The sequence below is a fragment of the Macaca mulatta genome, chromosome 8, assembly GCF_049350105.2.
Source record: "Macaca mulatta isolate MMU2019108-1 chromosome 8, T2T-MMU8v2.0, whole genome shotgun sequence".
Taxonomy (NCBI): domain Eukaryota; kingdom Metazoa; phylum Chordata; class Mammalia; order Primates; family Cercopithecidae; genus Macaca; species Macaca mulatta.
Genome location: NC_133413.1, coordinates 87,960,822 through 87,985,155, shown reverse-complemented (window position 1 = coordinate 87,985,155; position 24,334 = coordinate 87,960,822). Strand labels below are relative to the sequence as shown.

Genomic DNA, 24,334 nt, shown 5'->3' with positions numbered 1-24,334 from the left:
ACATAACAAACCTGCATGTTATGCACATGTACCCTAGAACTTAAAGTATAATAATAATAATAAAAATAAATAAATAAATAAATAACGTAAAAACAAGAGAGAAAAATCAATAAAAGTGAAATACAATTATTTGAGATCAATAAAATTAACAAACTTCTAGCCAGACTGATAAGAAAAATAGAGAGAAGATAAATTACCTGACCATGAATCTTAAAAGTGATACCTGTGGAGAGTCTACAGATACTTAAAGGAAAGTAAGAAATTAGTATAGAAAATGTTGTGCCAATAAATTCAAAAATTTAGAAGAAATAAGAAAATTTGTTGAAAGACATGCACTACCAAAGTTCCTTCAAGAAAATATAGATAACCTGTACAGCCTTTTATGTATCTATTAAATGAAATTGTTGAAATATTTGTCAAACAAACCAACAAAAGAACTTATAAGTGGCTTCCTTAATAAAATGTACTTAATTAAAAATGAAACTATATCAATTCTACAAAACTCTTCCAGAAAAACTGAAGGAGAAATACTTCATAATTTATATTTCTGAGGCCAGCATTAACCTGATACCAAACTGATGATATTACAAATACGGAAAACCACAGACCACTGTTTCCCATGAAATTTGACACAAAAACTTCTAACAAAATGTTGGCAACTTATTTGTATAAAGTGACTGCACATTAATACTAAGTTGGATTTACTCCAGTAGTGCAAGTTTAGTTTAACATTTGAAAATAATGGAAAAAAAAAATCTCTTAAAATTCATATGGAAATACAAAGGCCCCAGATTGCCAAAGCAGTTTTGAGAATAAAGAATAAAGGTGGAAGAATCACACTATTTGATGTCAAAATATGTGAAAAAGCTATAGCAACCCAAACTGCATGTCACTGGCATAAAAACAGACATGCAGACCAATAGAAGAGAATAGAGAAGCTAGAAATAAATCTATGCATTTACAGCCAACTGAATTTTCACAAAGATGTCATAAACATACATGGGGGAAAGGACAATCTCTCATATAATCAAGGCTGAGCAAACTGGATATTCACATGTAGGAGAATAAAGCTAGATTCCTTTTTCTCATTTTACACAAAGGTCAATGATTTAAGACTTAAATATAAGACCCAGAACTATGAAACTACTAGGAGACTACATAGGGGAAGTGTTTCATGAAATTAGACTGGGCAAGAATATTTTTAAATAAGATCTCAGAATCACAAAAAACAGAATCAAAAATAGACAAATAGGATTACATCAAACTAAAAAGTTTCTGCACACAGCAAAGGAAACGTTCAATAAACAGATAATATACAGTATGAGGGAATGTATTTGCTAACTATGCATCTGAAAACGGTCAACATCCAGAATGTATAAGGAACTCAAGCAACTCAATAGTAAATACACAACCGAATTTTTAAAAACTTAGGAAAATATCTGAATAGACATTTCTAAAAAGTTGATATACAAATGGCCAACAGATGTAGGAAAATATGTTCAACACCATCAATAATCAGGGAAATGCAAATCAAACCCAAAGTGAGATATCACCTACTCTGTTAAAATTACTATTATCAAAAAGACAAAAAATAACAAATGTCTCTAAGGATATACAGAAAGATATGCACTCTTGATGAAAATGTAAATTAGTACAGGCATTATAGAAAGGAGTGTGGATGTTTCTAAAATAATTAAAAATGGAACCACTATAGGACCCAGAAATCCTATTGCCAGGTATATATCCAAAGGAAATATCCAAAGGAAATAAATCAGTATGTTCAAGAGATATCTGCGTTCTCATGTTTAATGCATCACTAGTACTAAAGTGATTAATACAGAAAATTACACACACACACGCACACACACACCCCCACGTACAGACAGAGAGAGAATGGAATACTACTCAGTCAGAAAACAGAATGAAATTCTGTCATTTGCCACGACATGTATGGAACTGGAGAAAATTATGTTAAATGAAATGTCAGACACAGAAAGACAAATATTGCATGATCTCACTCATTTGTATAATTTTTAAAAGCTGATCTCATGGAAGGAGAGAGTAGAATGATAGTTACCAGGAGTTCAGAACGTTAGAGGAGAAGAGGGCAGGAGGGTAAATTGGTCAACAGGAACACAATTACAGATAGGTTAGAGGAATCAGTTCAGTGTTATATTTTACAGTAGAATAGCTATAGTTAACAATATAATTACATTTTAAAATAACTATATTAAAAAGAAAGAGGGTTTTTATGCTTTCATCATAAAAATCCGTAAATGTTTTAGGATTTAATCAAAACAGAATGTGTACATGTATTAAAACATTATCCTTTAAATATGAACAATTATTATATGTCAAAATAAAATGCAAAGAATTATAAAACTGCAGTAATGAAAACATTGTAATATGGTACTAAAGACAAACATAAAGAATTCCAAAACTGTAGTAATAGAAACATTATGATATTGGACTAAAGACACAGACAATGGATTAATGGACATGAACATATGTGTGTGTGTGTGTGTGTGTGTGCGCACGCGCGTGTGTGTGCGCACGCGCGTGTGTGTGCGCACGCGCGTGTGTGTGCGCACGCGCGTGTGTGTGCGCACGCGCGTGTGTGTGCGCACGCGCGTGTGTGTGCGCGTACAATCAATTGGTTTTGAGAAAATTGCAAGGGCAATTCAATGGAGAAAATTAAAATTTCTTTAACATTAAAATTATCTTTAATATGATGCTGGAACAAGTGGTTGTCTATTAAGTAAAAGAAACCTCTCACACCATATACAAAAATTATTTAAAATAAAAATAAACCTAAAAATGAAACTTATGAAACACGTAGAAAAAAATTTTTACGAATTTGGTTTTCCAGAAGCGTAAGGCACAAAAGAAAAAAGTAATATACTGGAGTTTATCAAAATTAAGATGTTCTGCTCTCAAAAGATATTAGTATCAAGATAAAAAGACATGACACACAGCAGGAAAAAATATTTGCACAGCATACATTATATAAAGGATTTGTATTCAGAACATGTAAACTCTTGACAGTTTAGTAATAAATATACAAACCCAATAAAATTAGGCAAAATAATTCAATATGCATTTTACCATAAAATGGATACTGATGATTAGTAAGTACATACAAATATTCTTACCACTAGTCAGTAGGGAATTGCAAAATAAAAACACAATTACTACTACATACATTAGAATACCTAAAATTGTAAAGTTACCTAACACCAAATACTGTTGCACATGTGAAAGAAACAGAACACTCATATACTACTGATGTTATTGTAAAAGTGGTACAACCACTTTGCGAAACAGTTTGGCAGGTATTTTATTTAAGTTAAATATACACCTGCCATAGAACTCAGTTATTCTGTGCCTAGTTATTTACCCAAGATAAATGAAACTATCAACTATGCAAAGATTTGTGCTCAAATGTTCAGAACATCTCTATTATAACAGCCCAAAACTACACCTAAGGGGCCATTAACAGATGAATGGATAAAGAATCTGGTATTTTAATTCTACACTAATCCACAATAATACAGAATGAATCAGTGATGCATGATATAATGTAAATAAATCTCAAAAGGTTATGTGGAAAAAATAAGCCATACAGAAAAGTACATCCTATATGATTTTATTTATATAAAATTCAAAAAAATTCACATTAATCTCTAGTAACATGAAACAGATTAGTGGTTGTAGAGGCATGGTCGAAGCATGGGAAGAAACATCAGGTAGGAATTATGATGTAAGATCATAAGGAAACTCTTGATTCAATGATGGTTTCACAGTTATATATATATATATATGTCAAAACTTACACGTTTATACAATTTAACTCTATGTTGTTTATTGTATGTCACTTATACTTTCATACAACTGTTAAAAAATTGAGCAAGATAGACCAATAGGAAAAATTAAGAAACAAAAATTAAAGGAGGAGAGTTCAGAGAGAGATAAGACTTAAGAAATCAAGTCAATATATATTTAAGCAATATAAAAACAAGAAGAGAAGAAAGATAACTGTGAAGTTCATACTGAACTCCATCAAGTTTTAAAAGTTTAGGAACACTTACTTTTATTAAAAATGAGCCAAATAAATGCATAATGGTTAAATCTCAAAGTTATTATAAGATAAAAGAGAACAAGAACAAAAATTATACCCCCATGGACAACAAAAGCACATCAGAAGAACATGCTTTTAAAACAGATTTTAGAACTTTTGCTCCAGAACAACTGCAGGAATACATTAGGAAAACTGAGGGAACCCACAGATCCTCTGAAGGAAGTGGGTTGCTCCTGCAGGACCCGAGAGACACACTGAATACTATGCTGGGTATCCATGACTGAGAGACCGCAGATGGTTCACATCACAGGACTCTGTGCAGACAACCCCCAGTGCCAGCCTGGGGCCTGATAGATTTGCTGGGAGGTTACATCCAGAAGAGAGATAACAATCACTACAGCTTGGCTCTCAGGAAGCCACATCCCTAGGAAAAGGGATTGGGGCTCTATCTTCAGTACTACATCAAGGGAACAGCTCATGGGACAAAAGAATCTGAACAACAGCCTTGAACCCTCAACCTTCCCTCTGACAGAGCCTATCCAAATAAGAAGGAACTAGAAACCTAACTCTGATAATGTGACAAAACAAAGTTTTTTAACACCTCCAAAACATCACACTAGCTCACCAGCAATGGGTAAAAACCTAAAAGAAATCCCTGATTAACCAGAGAAATAATTTAGAAGGTTAATTATTAAGCTAATCAAGGAGACAACAGAGAAAGGTGAAGCCCAATATAAGGAAATTTAAAAAATAATGATACAAGAAGTGAAGGGAGAAATCTTCAGTGAAGGAGGTAGCATAAATACAAAAAACAATCAAACTTCAGGAAATAATGGATGCACTTAAAAAATGTAAACTACTCTGGAAAGTCTCAGCAATAGAATTGAACAAGCAGAAGAATGAAATTCAGACCTCAAAGACGAGGTTTTTAAATTAAGCCAATTAAACAAAGGCAAAGAAAGAAGAATAAGAAAATATGAACAAAGCCTCCAAGAAGACTAGAATTATGTTAAATGACCAAACCTAAGAATAATCAGTGTTCCTGAGGAAGAAGATAAATCTAAAAGTTTGAAAAACATATTTGGGAAATTATCAAGGAAAACTTCCCTAGCCTTGCTAGAGACCTAGACATCCAAATACAGGAAGCTCAAAAAACACCTGGGAAATTCATTGCAAAAAGATCATCACTTGGACACATTGTCATCAGGTTATATAAAGTTAAGATGAAGGAAAGAATCCTAAAAGCTGTGAGGCAAAAGCACCAGGTAACCTATTAAAAAACAAAAACAAAAACAAAAAAACTGTCAGATTAACAGCAGATTTCTCAGAAGAAACCCTACAAGCTAAAAGGGATTGGAGCCCTATCTTCAGCCTCCTCAGACAAAACAATTATCAGCCAAAAATTTTGTATCCAGCAAAATGAAGCTTTATAAATGAAGGAAAGATAGTCTTTTTCAGATAAACAAATGCTGAGAGAATTCTTCACTACCAAGCCAGCAACACAAGAACTGCTAAATGGAGCTCTAAATCTTGAAACAAATCCTAGAAACACATCTAAACAGAACTTCTTTAAAGCATAAATCTCACAGGACCTATAAAACAAAAATCCAAAAAAAAAAAAGAAAGAAAAAGAAAAAAGGCCAAAGTATACAGGTATACAGGCAACAAATAGCAACAGTAGTTTTTCTTATATCAGACAAAACAAACTTTAAAGTAACAGTAGTTAAAAAGACAAAGCGGGACATTATATAATGATAAAAGACTTTGTCCAACAGGAAAATATCACAATTCTAAATATATATGCACCTAACACTGGAGCTCCCAAATTTATAACACTGGAGCTCTCAAATTTATAAAACAATTACTAATAGTCCTAAGAAATGAGATAGACCCCACCACAATAATAGTGAGGGACTCCAATATTCCACTGACAGTACTACACAGGTCATCAAGACAGAAAGTCAACAAAGAAACAATGGATTGAAACTACACCCTGGAACAAATGGACTCAACAGATATTTACAGAACATTCTACCCAACAACCACAGAATATGCTTTCTGTTTGACAGTGCATGGAACTTTCTCTAAGACAGATCATATGATAGGACACAGAATGAGCCTCAATAAATTTAAGAAAATTGAAATTACATTAAGCACTCTCTCAGACCACAGAGGAATAAAACAGAAAACCAACTCAGAAAAATAAAAAATAAAAAAACTTCAAAATAATGCAAATACATGGAAATTAAATAACCTGCTCCTGAATGATCATTGGGTCAAAAATGAAATGAAGATTAAAATTAAAAACTTTTTTGAACTAAACGACAGCAGTGACACAACCTATCAAAACCTCTGGGGTACAGCAAAGGTGGTGCTAAGAGGAAAGTTGGTAGCCCTAAATGCCTGCATTAAAAAGACTGAAAGAGCACAAACAGACAACCTAAGGTCACATCTGAAGAAACTAGAGAAATAAGAGCAAACAAAACCCAAATCCAGCAGAAGAAAGGAAATAACCACAGCCAAAAAACTAATTGAAATTGAAATAAACAAACAAAACAATGCAAAAGACAAATGAAACACAAAATGTAGTTGTTTGAAAAGATAAATAAAATTGATAGACCATTAGTAAGATTAACCAAGAAAAGAAGATAGAAAATTTAAATAAGCTCAATTAGAAATGAAACAAGAGATATTACAATTGACACCACAGAAATACAAAAGATTACTCAAGGCTACTATGAATACCTTTATGTGCATAAACTAAAAAACCAAGAGGAGATGGATTAAATTCCTGGAAAGATACAACCCTCCTAGCTTAAGACAGGAAGAATTAGATACCCTGAGCAGACCAACCAATAACAAGCAGCTACATTGAAATGGGAATTTTAAAATTACCAGCAAAGTCCAGGAGCAGAAGGATCCTCAGCAGAATTCTACCAGACATTCAAAAAAGAATTGGTACCAAAGCTATTGACACTATTCCACAAGATAGAGAAAGACAGAATCCTCCCTAAATTATTCTATGAAGATATCACCCTAATACCCAAACCAGGAAAGAACATAACCAAAATAATAATAATAATAATAATAATAATAATAACTACAGACCAATATCCCTGATGAACATAGATGCTAAAATATTTAAGAAAATATTAACTAACCAAATTCAACAACATATCAAAAAGATAATTCACTATGATCAAGTGGGTTTCATACCAACGATGCAAGGATGGTTTGACATACATGAGTCAACAAATGTGATAAAACAAATAAACAGAATTAATAACAAAAATCACACAACCATCTCAATAGATGCAGAAGAAGTATTCGACAAAATCTAGCATTGCTTTATAATTAAAATTCTCAGCAAAATTGGGATACAAGGGACATACCTCAATGTAATAAAAGCCTTCTATGACAAACCCACAGCCAACATAATATTGAATAGGGAAAAGTTGAAAGCATTCCCTCTGAGAACTGGAACAAGACAAGGATGCCCACTCTCACCACTCCTCTTCAACATGGTACTGGAAGTCCTAGTCAGAGCAATCAGACAAGGGAAACAAATAAAGGGCATCCAAATTGGTAAAAAGGGAGTTAAACTGTCACTGTTTGCTGATGATATGATCGTTTACCTAGAAAACCCTAAAGACTCCTCCAGAAAGCTCTTAGAACTGATAAAAAAAATTCAACAAAGTTTTCAGATACAAATTTAGTGTATACAAATCAGTAGCTCTTTCATACACCGACAGTAACCAAGTTGAGAATCAAAACAAGAACTCAACCCCTTTAACAATAGCTGCAAAAAAAAAGAAAGAAAGAAAAAAGAAAAAACCTTAGGAATATATCTAACCAATGAGCTGAAAGACCTCTACAAGGAAAACTACAACACACTGCTAAAAGAAATCATAGATGACACAAACAAATGGAAACACATCCCATGCTCATGGATGGGTAGAATCAATACTGTGAAAATCACCATACTACCAAAAGCAGTCTACAAATTAAATGCAAATTCCATTAAAATACCACCACAATTCTTCACAGAATTAGAAAAAACAATCTTAAAATTCATACAGAACTAAAAAAGAGCCTACATAATCAAAGCAAGACTAAGCAAAAAGAACAAATCTGGAGGCATCACATTACCCAACTTCAAAATATAATATAAAGCCATAGTCACCTAAACAGCATGGTACAGCTATAAAAATAGGCCCAGAAATCAATAGAAAACCCAGAAATAAACCCAAATACTTACTGATCTTCAATAAAGAAACTGATCTTCAATGAAGCAAACAACTTTATTGCTCTTGATCTTCAATACAGCAACTGATCTTCAATAAAGCAAACAAAAACATAAAGTGAGGAAAGGATGCCCTAGTCAACAAATGATGTCTGGGTAATTGGCAAGTCACATGTAGGAGAATAAAACTAGATCCTCATCTCTCACCTATACCAAAAGTCAGCTGAAGATGGATCAAGGACTTAAATCTAAGACCTGAAATTATAAAAATTCTAGAAGATAACATTGGAAAACCCTTCTAGACAATGGCTTAGGCAAGGATACCATGACCAAGAATCCCAAAGCAAATGCTATAAAAACAGAGTTGGCTGGGGGCAGTTGGTGGCTCATGCCTGTAATCCCAGCACTTTAGGAGGCCAAGGAGGGTGGATCATGAGGTCAGGAGATCGAGACCATCCTGGCTAACATGGTGAAACCCCATCTCTACTAAAAATACAAAAAAATTAGCCGGGCGTGGTGGTGGGCACCTGTAGTAACAGCTACTTGGGAGACTGAGGCAGGAGAATGGCATGAACCCGGGCGTCAGAGCTTGCAGTGAGCAGAGATGGTGCCACTGCACTCCAGCCTGGGCTACAGAGCAAGACTCCGTCTCAAACAAACAAACAAATAAACAACAACAACAACAACAAAAAAAAACAAAGAATAATAACTGGGACTTAATTAAACTAAAGAGCTTTTGCATGGCTAAAGGAACAGTCAGCAGAGTAAACAGACAACCCACAGAGTGGGAGAAAATCTTCACAATCTATACATCTGACAAAGGAATAATATGCAGAATCTACAACAAACTCAAACAAATTGCCAGGAAAGAAACAAACAATCCCATTATAAATGGGCTAAGGATATGAATAGACAATTCTCAAAAGAAGATATACAAATGGCCAAAAAACATGAAAAAATGCTCAGCATCATTAATGATCAGTGAAATGCAAATCAAAACCTCAACACAATACCACTTTACGCCTGCAAGAATGGCCATAATCAAAAAATCAAAAAAAAAAAAAATAGATACTTGTGTGGATGCAGTGAAAAGGGAACGTGTCTACACTGTTGGTGGGAATGTAAACTAGTACAACCAATATGGACAATGTGTGGAGATACCTTAAAGAAATAAAAGTAGAACTACCATTTGATCCAGCAGTCCCACTACTGGGTATCTACCCAGAGGAAAATAAGTCACTATACAAAAAAGATACTTGCACACACATGTTTATAGCAGCACAACTCGCAACTGCCAATATGTGGAATCCACTCAAAAGCACATAAATCAATGCATGGATAAAGAAATTGTGGTATATTTATATGATGAAATACTACTCAGCCATAAAAAGGAATGAGTTAATGCCATTTACAGCGGCCTGGATGAGATTGGAGACTATTATTCTAAGTGAAGTAACTCAGGAATGGAAAACCAAACATCATATATTAACTCATAAGTGGAAGCTAAGCTATGGGGATGCAAAGGCATAAGAATGACACAATGGACTTTGGGGACTTAGGGGGAAAGCATGGGAAGAGGGTGAGGGATAAAACTCTACAAATTGGGGGCAATGTATACAGCTAGAATGATGGTTACACCAAAAGCTCACAAATTACTGCTAAAGAACTTACTCATGTAAACAAACACCACCTGTTCCCCAATAACCTATGGAAATAAAAAAATTTAAAAAAAATAAACTAGCTATTTCCATTTTCTCATACAAAGTAAAACAGATTTTAAAACGGTAAACTATTTTTCCAAAACCAATAAAAAGGCTAAGATAGTGCTATAAGAAAGAAATAACATAAACCAAAACCAGAAAAAGCCCAAAATATGATAATATAACTTAAAATTTATGTTATAGAATTATAAAGAATTATAATTTTATAAGAATTAAAATTAAAGAAATATAACTTTATAAGAGTTGTAAAGGAAAAAAGAGAAAAAATCAGTAATGAAAATTAAACTAGAAGGAAACTAAGAACAAAAAACATAACTGACAATGCTTTAATGGTAATAACCCATAAAAAAGAAGTCACAATTTAAAATTCATAAGAAATGAAGAAAAAGATAAAATATTTGACAGAAGTTAACATATATAAGACAGAGAAAAAGAAGATCCAACAGTCATTAGTTTGCTGTCTGTGTAAAACAAAACGACTAATACAATGACATTCTAAATCTATTGTTCTCTCCACCTATAAAACCAATATTCACAATGTTCAAGGGAAGAAATACTGATGTAACATAGTATGTTAGTATATTGTATAACATTTATTATGTAAATAATAGTATTCACATTTATTATATAAATCAATTTAGTTCTGAGTTAAAATTGGAAATATCTTCATAAACTTATAATGCAATATATTTATGTATGTATATATACACACACAGATATATTTGTGTATTATATATAACCGTATGCATGTGTGTCTATGTGTATTCATTCCATCAGTAGCTAGTTTTATCCAAGAGACCAGTTATCTGTTCCCCAGTGATGATACAGGGAGGGATAGATACTCTCATTCAAAGATAGGGAGAATGGGAGGCACATTATACTTCACCAATATAGAGTAATTCTGAAATCCAGTTACCTGTTGCCTTGCCTTAATTAGTATTCAATTCTACTCCGTTTAAGTTTGCTTCTGTGTCTGCCCTTTGGTCTACTGGTGCCTTTTTATGAGTTGAGCTTTCTTTATTATAAAAAGTAGTCCATACTGGGGATGCAGGGGCTGGAGCAAGAGCATCTTTCACAAACTGTGGCTGCCCAGAGCAAGTCATCAAAATAGCCACTGGCCTCCTCCACAAAGAAAGACCAAAACAATAAGTAGATAATCACATGCCAAACAGAGTACTAAGAGAGAACACAGGAATTCAGCTAGAAACTGATAAAGATCCTCTAAATCATAGAGATGGTAGCATAGAAGCATAGACAAGGAAGAAAAAAGGCTAGCTGTGATTGCCTTAGAGCCAAGAGAGACTCCCCATTGTATTGATTTCTTTTCTTATAAGGGTACAATTCTCATCACGAGATCTTCACTTTCATAGTCTTATCTAAATCTAATTACCTCCCAAAGGCCTCATCTCCAAATACCATTACGTTGGAGGTGAGTTGAGGGGGTAACACTATTTAACCCATAGAAAGTGAATAATAATAAAGATATGTCATGTCAAAATATGTCAAAGGTAGTTCTCTAAAGAAAATGTGTAATATATACTAGAAAAGAGGAAAGTTAAAAATAATAAAAGCTTGAAAATAATAAAAGTTTGAAAACAATAAGACTATAAAGAGAATAGAAACTTAAATACAGAAGAAAGAATGAAAAAATATTTAATACAGGAACAAGAATAAATAACTTTTTAAAACTTGCAATAGAAAAAATCAGCACAGAGGATTTTCTATGAAAAAATAAATCAATAAATTCTAGCAAGAAAAAGTTTGAAAGAGAAAATACAAATTAAATTACGAGTATGAATAAAATTAGCAATGAATTATAATTAGAGGTTTATTAAAGGACATGAAACTATAGCTAGACAGGAGGAATAAATTCTAGTGTTCCATACCAATATAGAATGACTATAGTTAACGATGATCTATTATATAGTTTTAAATAGCTAAAAGTAAGACATTGGATATTTCAAACACAAAAAATAATAAATATTTGAGATTATAAATATGCTAATTACATTGATCTGATCACTGTACATTATATGTATTGAAACATCACTATGCACCTCATAAATATGTACAATTATTATATGTCAATTTTTTTTAATAAAATAAAATAGAAATAGAAATCAGAAGTTTCTGCAGATACTAAGAACATTTTAAATGATCCTAGGGAATTCGGGATGAACCCCCAGTTGAAATTGTAAAATTACTAGAAAAAACAGAAAAGAAAAGCTCTATGACATTTGTTTGGGGAACTAATTTCAGAATATGGTACCAAAAAGCAGGCAACAAAAGCAAAAATTGGCAAATAAGATTATATCAAGCTAAAAAGCCTTTGCACAGCAAAGTAAACAATCCGCAGAGTGAAAAGACAGCCTATCACATGGGAGAAAATATTTACAAATGACACATCCAATAAAGGTTTAATATCCAAAATACATAAGAAACTCAAACAACTCATTATCAAGAATACGCATAACATAATTTTAAAATGAGCAATGGGTCTGAATAGGCATTTCTCTAAAGAATGCATACAATGACCAACTGGTATATGACAAAGGAGCTTAATATCACTAGTCATCAGAAATATGCAAATTAAAAGCACAATCTGATTTCACTATATCATCTTAATTAGAATGGCTATAATAAAAATATAGAAAATAACAAATGCCGGTAAGGATGTGAAGAAAGGGAAACAGTCATGCAATGCTGATGAGAATATATCTTGGTTCAGCTATTATGAAAAACAGTATAGAGATTCCTTATAAATTAAAAGTAGAATTACCATAGGATCCAGTCATCACACTACTGGGTATATGTCCAAAGGAAATGAAACCTGCATCTTGAGGAAACATCTGTACTTCCACGTTTATTGCAGCACTATTCACAAGAGCCAAGATATGAAATCAACCTAAGTGTCCATGAATGAATGAATGGATATTATACACAATAAAGTATTATTCCACCTTAAAAAAGGAATTATTGTCATTTGCAGCAGCATGGATGAACCTGGAGGACATTATGGTAAGTGCAGTAATCCATGAAGAGAAAGACAAATACCTCATGATCTCACTTATGTGTGGAGTCTAAAAAAGCTGTACACAGAACTGAAGAGTAGAATGCTAGGTACTAGAGGCTATCAGGAATTTGGGGATCCCCATATCAGGGATTTGGCAGGGGTGCTGGTCAAGGAATACAAAATCTTAGTTAAATAGGAGAAATAATTTTAGATAATACTATGTTAATTAGCTCAAACGAGCAATTTCATAATGTATACATATGTCAAATCATGTTGTACATGATAAATATAACAATTTTTACTTGACGAAAAGACCACATTTATTGTAATATTGCCTCCATACTCATAAAATAATTGATTAAGTTATAATTATTCATGTCCAAAGTTAATTGGTAAAGTTAGTAAATAAATAAAAAATAAGAACAGTCATGGCCACTTAACAATGTTTCTATCAACTATGGATCAGATATACAACATGGTCCCATGAAATTATAATACCATATTTTTACTATACCTTTTCTATGTTTAAATATGTTTAGATATACTTACAGTTACCATTGTGTTACAATTGTCTACTGTATTCAGTACAATAACATGCTGTACAAGTTTTTAGCCTAGGAGCAATAGGCTGTACCTATAACATAGGTGTGTAGGAGACTATATCCCCTAGGTTTTTGTATGGCAATCTATGATATTCACACAATGATAAAATCACATAACAACACATTTCTCAGAATGTATAACAATTGTTAAGGGCCACGTAACAGTATCCATTAAATAAATAAATAAAACATCTTAAGAAGATACAATACTACAAATAATAAATAATTTGATCTGAGAAATCTAATATTTAGGTGAAGGAAACAAAATCATAGTTAGACAAGAGGAATAAGTTCTTATGGAAAGAATTTATTTCCTCTTACAGAAGTATTTCTTAAAAAATAAATTGATAAAAACAGAGGGAAGGAGAGGAACTAAAGAGTCCTATGTGTCTAAAAATAATTCATAATAAAAATACCTTCCAAGAAAAATTCTACTCCCAGGTGAAATTCACCCAAAGTCCACCAAATATTAAAAAACAAAACATACAAATTATTTTAGAGAATAGGAACAAATAAAAATCTTCCCAATTTCTTTTATGAAGACTTCAGATTTTGATAGCAATACGTGGTAGGACCATTCAGGAAAATCAAATATAAGTCAATATCTATTATGTAAAATTCCTGAACAACATATCAGTAAATTATACCTAGTGATATATGAAAAGTTTGGCTTGACAATGATGTTATTAACTATATTATTATTATTGATTATTATTATTTTGAGATGGAATCTCACTCTGTTTCCCAGGTGGAGTGCAGTGGCATGATCTCAGCTCACTGCAACCTCCATCTGCCAGGTTCAAGTGATTCTCCTGCCTCAGCCTCCTGAGCTGGAATTGCAGGCATGCTGCACCATGTCCAGCTAATTTTTGTATTTCTACTAGAAACAGGGTTTCACCATGTTGGCCGTGCTGGTCTCGAACTGCTGACCTCATGTGATCCACCTAGCTTGCCTCACAAAATGATGAGATTACAGGCATGAGCCACCACACCTGGCAGTTATTGACTATATTAAAGCGAATAAAGACAGGCAATACAATCTTATCAATAGACTATAAATAACCATTTAATAAAACTCAAAATGTATTTATGACACATTTATCAATTAAAAAGAAACAAAAAGCCATTAATATGATAAGTAGTGTCAAAAATACAACCAGAGAAAAATTATAATTAATCAAATGCTTTGTATGTCAGTTTGAGATGAGATAGCAATGATTACAATTGCCTTAGGAGTTCTATCCAGTGCAATAAGGCAAGAAAAAGTAACAGAAATTATGAATATTGGGATGGAAAAGTAAAACTGCCATTATTTTTAAAAAGCATGTGATTGTATAAAAACATCTGAATGAATTATCAGGTAAATTACTGCAATTAATAAGAAAATTTAGCTAGATAGCTCTATGTATACCAATGTAGAAAAATCAATTTTATTCCTATGTAACTAGGAAAAAAAAAACAAGAATATTAAGTTAAAAACAATGCCATTTACATTCACATCAATAATCTCCATGTAACAAGGAATAATTTTAACAAAAGATGCATAAAATTTCGACAGAGAAAACTAATAAATTAAATGACTTAAGTAAATGTATAGCAATGTCTTTAGATTGGAAGTCTCAATTATTAAGAAGTTGATTGTCACAAAATTCTATTTTAACTTCAATGAAATTCCAATATCACTCCAGTGGATTTTAAAAATATATTGGCAAACTGGTTTCAACATGCATGTTAAAATTCAAAAGACCTAGAGTCTATAACGGGAAAGTAATCTCAAAAAGTACAAACTGGATTATTTACACTATGAGTTACGAAACTTATTTTTAAAATATAGCAGTTTGTACATTGTGATATGGGCACAAAGATAAATAAATATTTCAATGGCAGGGAATACAGATTTCAGAACAGACACACATATATACAGTAACCTGATTTATGACAAAGCCACTTCCATAATTCAGTGGGGGAAATGATTGTTTTTTCAATAAATGATGGTGGCTCAATTAAATAACCATATGGAAAACATGGACCTTGACCCTACATCACACCATATACAGAAATTAATTCCAGATGCATCATATCATAGAAATAAATGCAAAATCTAAACCAATAAAACTTAAAAAAAAGAAACAAAATATTTTATGAACTTAATGCATTAAGCAGTATAACACCACAAATAACAAACAAAAACTAATGACTGTTTTTGTACTTCATGAAAATTTAAAACTATAAAATAATACATTAAGAGGGAAAAATAAGCCACAAATTTAGTGAATATATTAGCAAAATATATATTCAACTAATGATTCACTCTAGACTATATAAAAAGCCTTATAATTTAAAAAAAAAGACCTAATACAATTACGGGTAAAATATTGAAAAGTCACTTTTGAAAGAAGGATATTCAAATGCTAATAATCACATATGAAAAGATACTTTAAAATGTTAGTTATCAGTGAAATGGAAAGTGCAACCATAATGTGATGTCACTACAGACTTAGCAGAATGGCAACCAGAATATCAAGTATTTCCGAGGTTGTGAAGCAACTGAAACTGTCATAAATTTCTGCTAAGTGTATAGATTAGTAGCCACTTTGAAAAAGCTGGTATAGAGAGTGTCTATTAAACATGTACTATTTTATGATATAGCAATTTCACCCTTAGGTAAAATCTGAAAAGAAAGTAGTGTAAATCTTCATTTCATAAAGTTTTTATTCTTAATAGCATGAAACTGGAAATAATAAAAATGTACCTCGAGAGTATAATGGATAAATACGTTTTGAAAATGACATAAATTATATTTCATTCTCCCTTCACTGCTCTTGAGTATCTCATTTATATAATGGGGTGGGAGAACTGTATGTGCGGAACATAGATGAGTCTTATAGACACAATAGTTAGGAAAAGATGCTACATCCAAAAGAGTGAGTTGATATCTGTGCAGTTCAAGAACATAAATATATAGTGATAGAAATCAGAATTGTTTTCTCAGGGAATGGGTTAATAGTGGCCTTCTGCAATATTGGAACTATTCTATACCTTGTTTTGGGTGGTGATTACAAAGTTTTATATATATATACACACACACACATATATACATAAAACTTCAATGTCTATAAAACTTTGTGTATCTATATAATTATACACACATATATAAAAAAATATACTAGAATGGTCAAAGTACATGTAAATATTTACCAACAGAAAAAGAGAATACCTTGCTGCATAATTTTGAAATGTGCTATGAACATAACTATTAATAAATGAGAGTTTTTTGTACCTAAGAAGGTATGGACCCCAAAGATGCAAGGTTAGAAGGTGAAGAAGGATACTTGTACCACTTGTGATGCACTTATATTAATATATTATGCAAATTAGAACCAAAAGATACGGAGTTACATACTTATAAAGGAAAAATATAAAGTACTAAAAGTGAGCAACCAGAATCAGACCTATGTTTTAGAAAGCTATTTTGTAGAAATTTAGAGAATGGATTGGATAAGAGAGATTACTAAAAGAGAACTAGGAAAGAGATATTGATCTGTTCTGGAAAAATGTTATGAGAAAAAAATTAATAATAATTATTCCAAGAGACTGGAAAGAAAGAAAAGACTTATAAAATATTTCAGCCACAGATCAAAAGGATATGTTAATCTATTTGAAATGAGAGGGAAAAAAAATGAGTTGCTGTGTATTTATGAAGCATATATGTTTTATATGCCCAGCACTCTGTCAGGTGTTTTACATGTTACACCATTTAATCCTGGTAATAGCCTTGTGTGATACACATATTTATTTCTATTTTACAAATAGAAAATAGAACTCTTGCAGGTTATTTAATTTGCCCAAGGTCAAATGGCAAGGAAATGGAGATGCCCTATTTGAAGCCAGGTGTGTTCGATTCCAAGGTCATACTCTTTGCATTTGAGAATGAATCCTAATACAACTCATAGTACTTGAACGGTTTGTTTTGGTGCATGGTGATACCATTAACTGAAAAAGGAAATTCAGATCAGTAGTATGTTCTATATAGTAGCATAGACTTGGTTTTTGAACATGCTTTAACTTTGCTAACATAATGTCTGGTAAGAAGTTAAAAATAAGTTCTGTTCTGGTGAATTTAAGATTCTTATAGATGCTGGATAGTAAACCTGTGTCAGATGCATAGTTTCAAATATTTTCTACCATTCTGTAATCTGTCTTTTTACTCTGTTAATAGTTTATTTTGCTGTGCAGAAACTCTTTAATTCAATCTGATCTCAATTGTCAATTTTTGTTTTTGTTGCAGTTGCTTTTGGTGTTTTTGTCAAAATCTTTGCCACTTCCTATGCCCAGAATGATATTGCCTATGTTGTCTTGCAGGGGTTTTACAGTTTTAGGTTTTACATTTAAGTCTTTAATCTATATTGAGTTTATTTTTGTATGTGTTTAAAGGAAGGAGTCCAATTTTAATCTGTTATTAAAAAGTAAAAAAGTAACCAATGCTGAAGAGGTTGCAGAGAAAAGGGAATGCTTATACACTCTTATTGCGAGTGTAAATTAGTTCAACAGTTGTGGAAAACAATGTGATGACTATCCAAATTGCTAAAGACAGAACTACTATTCGAGGCAGCAATCCCCTTACTGGGTATATACCCAGAGGAATGTAAATCATTATGTCATAAAGACTCATGAACATGTATTTTCATTGTAGCACTATTCACAATAGCAAAACATGGAATCAACCTAAATGCCCATCAGTGGTAGAATGATGTATTAATTTGTTGTCACACTGCTATAAAGAATTATTTGAGTCTGGGTAATTTATAAAGAAAAGAGGTTTAATTGATTCACAATTCCACAGGCTTAACAGGAATTATGACTGGGAGGCCTCAGAAAAGTTACAATCATGACGGAAGGCGAAGGGGAAGTAAGTATGTGTTATAGATGGTGGAACAGGAGAAAGAGAGAGAAAAAGCAAAGGCGGATGTGCTGTACACATTTAAACAACCAGATCTCATGAGAACTAACTCACTATCACAAGAAAAACGAGAGGAAAATCCACCACCATGAGTCAATCACCTCCCAATAGCTCCAGTCCCTGACAGTTGGGGATTACAGTTCAACATGAGGTTTGGGTGGGAACACAAAGCCAAACCATATAATTCTGCCTTTGACCCTCCCAAATCTCATGTCCTTCTTTTTTCAAAACAAATCATACTTTCTCAATAGTCCCCCAAAGGCTTAACTCATTCCAGCATTAACTCTAAAGTTCAAGTCCAAAGTCTCATCTAAGACAAGGCAAGTCCCTTCTGCCTATGAGCCTGTAAAATCAAAAGCAAGTTAGTTACTTCCAAGTTACAATGGAGGTACAGGCATTGGGTAAGTAATCCTATTCCAAAAGGGAGAAATCAGCCAGAACGAAGGGGCTACAGGCCCCATGCAAGTCCAAAACCTAGCAGAGCAGTTATTAAGTCTTCAAGCTCCAAAACCAGTCTTCTTTGACTTGATGTCTCGCATCACATCCAGGTCACGCTGATGCACGGGGTGGGCTCCCAAGGCCTCGGGCAGCTCTTTTCCATGCCTCTGCATGATATATTCCCCCACAGCTGCTTTCATGGGCTGGCCTTGAGTGCCTACAGCTTTTCCAGGAACATGGGAAGCTGTTGGTCCATCTACCATCCTGGGGTCTGGAGGATGGTGGCTCTCTTCTCACAGTTCCACTAGGCAGTACATCAGTGGAGATTCTGTGTGGCAACCCCACACTGTATTCCCCTAAAAGAAGTTCTCCATGAGAGCTCTGCCCCTGCAGGAGATTTCTGCCTGGACATTCAGGTGTTTCCATACATCCTCTGAAATGTACACGGATAATCCCAAAGCTCAACTCTTCTGTGCATCCATAGGACCAACACCGTGTGGAAACCACCAAGGCTTAGGGCTTGCACCCTCTGAAGCAACGGGCCTGAGATTTATGTCGGCACCTTTTAGTAGGGCTGGAGCTAGAGGGACTGGGACTGCAAGGCACCATGTCTCAAAGCTGCACAGAGCAGCAAGGCCCTAGGCCTGGCCCATGAAACCATATTTCCCTCCTAGTTCTCTGGGCCTGTGATGGGAGGGACTGCTGTGAATTCTCTGAAATGCCCTGCAGGCATTTTTCCTATTGTTTTGACTGTTAACATTTGGCTCCTCTTTACTCATGCAAATTTCTGTAGCTGGCTTGAATTTCTCCACAGAAAATGCTTTTTTTTTTTTTTTTTTTTTTCTCTCTACCACATAATCAGGCTGCAAATTTCCCAAACTTTTATGCTATGCCTCATTTATAAATATAGGTTCCCTTTGCTAATGCTAATGAGCATAGAATTTTATGAACAGCCAGGACACCTTTTCAACACTTTGCTGCTTAGAAATGTCTTCCACCAGATACCCTAAATTATGCCTCTCAAGTTCAAAGTTCTACAGATCCTTAGAGCAGGGGCACAATGCCACCAGTCTCCCTGCTAAAGCGTAGCAAGAGTGACCTTTACTCCAGTTCCTAATAAATTCTTCCTCTCCATCTGAGACCATCTCAGCCTGAACTTCATTTTCCATATTACGATCAGCATTTTCGTCAAAACCATTCAACAAGTCTCTAGAAAGTTCCAAACTTTCCTGCATCTTTCTGTCTTCTCCTGAGCCCTCCAAATTGTTCCAATCTCTGCCTGTTACCCAGTTCCAAAGTTGCCTCCATACTTTCCGTTATCTTCATAGGAGAGCCCCACTTCCGGTACCAATTTTCTGTATTAGTCCGTTTTCACACTGCATTTTGAATCCGGAGAACTTAATGTGAGTGCACAAAATGAGAATTTAAAAAGAGCTACCTGAGACCAGGTAATTTATGACATTAATCTAGTAATTAATGTCTCGGGGATCAAATGTTTACAAATGATCTCATTGCAACCCTTCATTTTATAAATGAGATATAAGATTTAAATAACTGTGTGCCCTGTTGAAAAATTATACAGATAGTTGTTGCTCTGTCAATCTGAGTCCCTGGGTGACACTTGTAAGCAAAGTCCTATGCCAACATATGGTAAACTAGCAAATGATAGTTATGTGCTAGGAAAAGGCATGCTCTGAACTATGTGTAAGAGGTGATTGTTGCTAACAAATACTGCTTTTTTATTGTTGTTTTCTTAACATGATCAAGAAAGTTAGAATATAAGACTAAGGCAAATGGGGATTATATTTTAAAAACTCATACTTAAAAATAATGAATTTCAGTGAAATTAAGAAAAATTTTGGAAAAAAGTGGATCATGGCTATCGTGAGAAATGTTGCAATGAACATGAGAGTACAAAGGTACTCAGCATCACCGATCATCAGGAAAATCCAAATCAAAACCACAATGAGATATTACTGCACACCTGCTACCAACAAATATAAAAAAAACAAGTGTTGGCAAGAATGTAAAGGAACGGGGATCCTTGTGTGCTGTTGTTGAAAATGTAAAAGGTTGCAGTTGCTAAGAAAAGCGGTATGAGTGGTCCTCAAAAAATTAAGAGGAGAACAACCATATAATCCAGCAATTCCACTTCTGGGTATTTACCAAAATAATTGAAAACTGGATATCAAAGAGATACTTGCACTCCCATGGTTCATTAAAATGAATTTGATTTTATCTTAAAAATCAGTTTAAAAAGCAGAAGTCATACTTCCTAAAACTGATAACAAGGAATCTTGAAGACAGTGAAGAAGTTAATTGGATGTGAGTTTTAATGAACATTATTTTATTTCATGTCAATGAAATCACACTGAATAATAAGTTAATTCTAAAATTAAAAAATAAGTAATATACTTTATAAAAACCTCCATGGATTAAAGAGAGTCACATCAGAATTTACAAAATATTTTGAACTGGATAATAAAGATAAAACATGCAAAAACTTACAAGATGTAGCAATAGTAATGACGAGAGATTTGTCTACCTGAATCTATCTGCTCTTGTTCCTATGTATCAGAAGGTGGCAAACCACAGCTCATGCCGTTTCAGTCTCTGTTTTTGTATGATCCACAAGCTAAGAAGTTTTTTACAAACAAACATTTGTAATCATTTAGTAATAGAGAACACTAACTTTGAACCCCAATTAATGAAAATATCATCTCAAAATCCTCCATTCTCATTAGTTGACCTATCTTACAAAAAAAAAAAAAAACCTCATGCATTACTGTTGTTATATTTTGAGTGTCATCAATAAGAATATTGTCAAAATCTATTTATCTTCTGTTATATAAAAATCTCCATAATATTCTTGACTTTGCTTCTTGGCCTACAAAGCCTAAAATATTTATAATTTGGCTTCTACTAAGTGTGCGAACTGCTAACCCAAGAAAATGCAGTCCCTACCCCTGCAGAGTATACAGTGTGATATTAATTACTGAATTCAACTTTGAAAAGTGTTCTCAATATGACCCTCAAAGGCATTCTCTAAGGTAAAGATAAGAAACTCTATACTCTTTTCAATATTCTGAAAAGAATGCAAATATATCTGACATTTTAAATTGATGTAAAATAACCATAATACCAAGGTTGTATTTAATTCAGTGTACTTATGTTGGTTTATCATATCATGACCAAATCAGTATACTTATGTTGATTTATCATACCATGACCAAAAGCTCTGGTGAATAATAATGTTTTAACATAGGAAAAATATTTTGAATTAATTGAAATTGGTTTCAAGAAAAAATATTGAACAAATCTAATGAAAATGGATGAGAAACAAAGAAAAATATAGTGGAAGAGTGTTAAACTAAGAAATAATTTCATTGAGCTATGTTATGGTAATTACAGATTAAAAAATAAATGTTGCAGCCAAATTGCACTGTAAATTTTCCCAAAGAAGGGTGTGTTATGTGGCAAATTCTAAATTATCAAGTTTAAACAGAATAGTTATACCAATTTCTCTGAGGATAAACTTCCTTATCTGGACACTATCTCCCCAAGGTAGACTTAAAGCCTAGCATACAAGATTGAGACAATAAATGGAATCTGATTTTGAGATATGTTGATTAAAGAAAAATACCATTACCCCATTAGGCTACACTTTCATTTTATTCATTTATTCACTCATTTACAAATTATTAATCAAATACTATTATCTTTCAAGTAGGTACTGTATACTAAGTGAACAAATAGATCTGTATTTTGAATTCATAGAACTTAATGTCAGTGCACAAAATGAAAAAATTAAAAGCACAGATAAATTCTTATAGAATAATCTTGCAATATAAAATTTATAGATGAATTCTCTAAGTTAAAACAATAGCAAGAACCTACTAACCTTAATATATCTGAGTCTCACCACATGTCCTGGTGCTTTGCAGTTTGTTAATAATATTTGTTGTGAAATTTGAAACTTATTAATACATTTTGGCAAACAATTTTTCCCTGTTTATATATTGGCCACAAATATACCATAAAATTTCTCATAAAACTCTATGTATATAAAATACAGGTAATGTGGAAATGTTTTCCAGTAGAAGTTCCACAGAGTATGTTTTCATTTAATAGAGACAGAGACAATAATCTGAAATTCATAACTCTAACTTTGTTCTCATTTGAGTTGTGGTAGAACTGATAAGTTTATGTGTTTATATGCTAATTTTATTTTGCTTGGTATAAATTTGATCAATGTATCAGGAAATAAATGTTAATCAAATACATCCTTGACAAAAGACTTTAGATTTCACATAATCAGTATATCAAAAAGTTTTGCACTCTCTTAATCCAGTCTCCAATAAGCAAGTAAAGTAATATTTTAAAATGAATTATCAAATTATATTATTTCTGTGCTTAAGTCCAATGTCTTCTCTTTGGAATTGGAATGCAAAACATACTCTTTTTTTCTCAAATGGTCCACAAAATTCAACCTGATTTGGCCTTTGTTTACTTCCCAAGTTACATCTCCAGCACTAGCCTCTTATTCAAAAAGTCCCAACCATTCAATCAAACTTTCCTATGACATCGACCTCATCCCCATATAAAGAAGTTGTACTTGCTTCCTCTTTCTAGAGTGTACTTCCCATAGAACTCTGAATGGTTGGCCAGTTCTCATCACTTGGGTCCAATTGAACTTTTCAGAGGGAAAATAAAGTACTTCCTCAGCCCACTCTATTTTGTCGCTTTTTGTCCATCGAAGCAGGGATCCCCAAACTTTTTGGCACCAGGGACCAGTTTCATGTAAGATAATATTGGTGAGGGGTGTGGTTTGGGGATGAAACTGTTTTACATCAAATCATCAGGCATTAGATTCTCATAAGTGGCACACAACCTACATCCCTCGCATGCCCAGTTCACAATAGGGTTCCCACTCCTATGAGAATCTAATGCTGCTGCTGATCTGACAGCAGGTGGAGCTCAGGTGATAATGCTCTCTTGCCCACTGCTCACCTCCTACTGTGTGGCCTGGTTCCTAACAGGCTACGGGCCAGTAATGGACAACAGTGTTTGTGGACTCCTGTTTCAAAGCCCTTTCTACCATCTCAAATCATCACATGAGCTAGCTTCTCTATTTCTATTTTTATCACTAGGATGTAAATTCTATGAGAAGAGAAAGTGGTACTCCTTTTTTTAATCACTGTTTTTCCAATGCCTATAACAGCCAGTGTTACCTAGCAGATACAAATAGCAGTTGTTAGCATTTTGAAGCCTATGATAAT

At 33.3% G+C, this 24,334-nt stretch overlaps 1 long non-coding RNA gene across 1 annotated transcript in view; it reads right to left on the bottom strand.

Annotated features, from left to right (window-relative positions):
• Positions 1 to 24,334, bottom strand: part of LOC106999822 (uncharacterized) — a 116,044-nt gene that overhangs the window by 68,228 nt on the left and 23,482 nt on the right. Inside the window, exon 2 of the long non-coding RNA XR_001446729.3 lies at positions 8,337 to 8,412. This is a non-coding gene — a long non-coding RNA (uncharacterized LOC106999822). The remainder of the gene's footprint in view (positions 1 to 8,336; positions 8,413 to 24,334) is intronic.